Here is a 3,208-nt window from a genome sequence, read left to right as displayed (position 1 = left end):
AATGAACAGAGCAAAGCATGAGATACTTATTTTTAAATTAAAATTACACAATTCAGGTTTCCAAAGCAGATTCTATATTTGGTTTCCCATATTTTTTTCATGGTTTATTCATATGTCAGTCATAAAGGTGCAAAATGCATTTACTTGAAGCAAAAATTAATGATTGTTTTATACCACTCTTATGTCAAGACAGTCTTGGGGCCAAGATCTAGGAGGTGCTGCTTTGTGATGTGTGTAGTGTGTATCTCCAGCACTATGGTGTCTAATGTAGATAGGCTGGGTTTTAATGCAGGGTCAGTATTGTTTGGAACCTGATCAGGAATCCAATACTCTCTTTGCATCTCACTTTGGCTTCTCACCCAGTGTCCTGCTAGTCTTTACTTTTGTTTGAGTTCTCTGAAAAGATATCCTTGTGAGACACTGATAGGAGATGCAAGAGTTCAGAATATATCTACCCTGTTCATCTTTTGCTTCTAGGCTTGCTTCTGGGACCAGTCTCCATTCAAGTGGAGAAGAGATATCAATTCCCAATTATTATAAGAATAAGTAGTAGTTTTAATGAATGACACTTGGCCTCCAGGACCAGCCGCTATTGCAAATGGAGTATAGGGCCTCCCAACTTTAGTAAGAATATATAACAATTTTTAATGAATAACAGTTTGCCTCCCTCTGGATCAGACATTATTTCCTCCCTAACAACAATGAATTTTGCAAGTCAAAAATTTCCTTTAATTCTCATTAATTGTATTGGCTAAAGTCTCTATGAAGTTCACAGGCTTATCACCCATCCCCCACAGAATCCCCAGCACATTGGCCTTCTGACAACAGACACTTCCACCATGTAGAACAGTGGTGGCCTGTGCTAGGTGACATAGGGAGGGATCCTAACAGTTAATTATTTCACAGTTAATAAGTGTTTCACTCCTTTCTGGAGACTTGCTCTTCCCCACGCTGATGATTTTTTCATCTTCTTGGTGATGCCCTAGTTGAGTAGACTCACGTTTCTTAATGCTGTGACCCTTTAATTCAGTTCCTCATCTCATGGCAAGCCCCATCAAAATTTATTTCGTTGCTGCTTTATAATTGCAATTTTGCTACTGTTATAGTAATGTAAATATTTTTGGAGACAGGTTTGTCAAAGGGGTTGTCTCACAGGTTGGGCACCCCTGACCTAAGATGAAGGAAAGTGGGATCTGTCCCCCACCCACCCATCTCCTTTCTGTTTGCTTATAGTCAGGAAGCTGCTGTGTTTAACTAGCTACAAAGAAGCTTTCAAGGTAGTTTGATTTCTTTTTTAATTAATTAATTAATTAATTTTTATGTATATGAGTATACTGCAGCTGTATGGATGGGTGTGAGCCATCTTGTGGTTGCTGGAATTTGAACTCAGGACCTTTGGAAGAGCAGTCAGTGCTGAGCCATCTCTCCAGTCTGACAGTTGAATTTTTTTTCCCTTGAGAAATTGCTGCATCTCTGTTCACCAGATTGCTTCATTCTGCCTGTGTCTTGGAGACCTACTGGCCCCCTCATTGCCACTTAACTTTTCACTCTAGACAATAGACTGTTTTCTGTGCAGTCACTCTTTAAAGAACATGTATTTCAGTTGTCCTAAAGTTTTAATGACGATAGCTATTCCCTCCTTCCTGCGCTGAAATCACCTTGCACTTCAGACACAAGACTCAGAGGATTGTAGCTAGATGTGACATGAAGGTCTCCTACCTAAGGACCAGTTAACACAGTGATAGATGCTGCCTTGCAAGCTTCCAAAGGAGAGATCCTGGATAGCTGTTAAGGCTGTGGACCACAGAAATGTCCCAAATGGTATGATATCCCTAAAGGTGCCACAGTGTCACTCACATCTTGACATTAGCAGCAGTCTAATTGGACTTAAAGGTCGATCAAGTAGACATACATCATGGATAGAGGCATGGGCTGCCACCCATGGCTTGTTAGGTCTTGAATCCTGGAGGACAATCTAATGCCACTGCACTAAACCATCATAGGTCCAACTGCATTCTGAAGACTTTTCCTTAGGTCTACACACATGTAGCTCTTACTGCTCCTCAAAATACTTCTTGCTGCAGCACAGAGAACATTAAAGAAAACCGAAACTTACCAAAATGCAGAGAAGTATAATCCATGTCCAGACCCAATAGATACATCTGTACTACAATTTCTGCACATAATAACAATCGGGACATTTCTGGATAGGGGCAGTTCGATTATGAGAGCCAGAGGTCCAGGAGTTCTGCTGTGAGACTGTGCAGCTTAGAAAGTCAAGGGAAGCTGCACCCTTGATAACTCAACAACATGACTGCCTGAGCAATGATAATGGCCATGGTGTCCTGCAGGGGAAGTCTCCTGGGTAGACAAAGATGTATGGGCATCTAAGAACTGCTGACAGAGAGAGAATGTCTTTCCCAGGGCTGAACCCACTGACTAGTTATTTGATAACAAGGGGTCAGTTTTTATGTATTTATGATTACATAAATACAGGAGACACTGAAGAGAATTAGCTGTTCACATTTACATAGTTATGCGGAGATGTATGTATATATCTATATGTATATGTCTGTGTGTAACAAAGATAAATTGAGAAGACTATACCATATATTTGAGATGAAGGTTTAAGGGACAGGAAAGAAGTTGCAAGGAGTAGATGGAGGGGAAATGATGTAACTTTTTTTTTTTTCTCGAGAAAGTGTTTGTCTATATAGCCCTGGATGTCCTGGAACTCACTCTGTAGACCAGGCTTGCCTTGAACTCAGAAATCCACCTGCCTCTGCCTCCCAAGTGCTGGGATTAAAGGTGTGCACCATCACCGCCCGGCTTCCAAATTCTTGAAATAATAAACTAGCATCAGCAAGTATATCTCTCAGCTACAGCATACTGATCCCCAGTGAAAAACGTGCTTGAAGAATGTCACAAACATTGCTCAGTACCTATCAAAAAATAGGAAGAAAGGGAACATGACTAAAGAGCAGAGTGATGTTTGTTCTATTTAAAAATGTCAAACACTATGGTTAGTGCTTTGCATGCTGATTTCCCCATATGCTCAGATACTTGAATGATATTAGTCTGTGACTTCTTCCGTTACTGTTCTACCCCTTGCCTCCTCCATCTCCTGTCTCTTGTCACTCTGCTTTGTGTCACTGCTGAACTCTGGACAAATCCAGAAACCCAGACGACAGCCAGAGCCACCTCATCA

The 3,208-nt window shown here is 41.1% G+C and overlaps 1 protein-coding gene across 2 annotated transcripts in view; it reads left to right on the top strand.

Annotated features, from left to right (window-relative positions):
- The window catches only part of LOC116083958 (zinc finger protein 58-like), a 149,805-nt gene that overhangs the window by 44,372 nt on the left and 102,225 nt on the right, over nt 1–3,208 (top strand). The gene's annotated exons all lie outside the window — the stretch shown is intronic.

This window comes from Mastomys coucha, unplaced genomic scaffold, assembly GCF_008632895.1.
Source record: "Mastomys coucha isolate ucsf_1 unplaced genomic scaffold, UCSF_Mcou_1 pScaffold8, whole genome shotgun sequence".
NCBI lineage: Eukaryota > Metazoa > Chordata > Mammalia > Rodentia > Muridae > Mastomys > Mastomys coucha.
The sequence above is the reverse complement of the archived record's forward strand: the minus strand, read 5'-3'. Positions and strand labels throughout refer to the sequence as shown.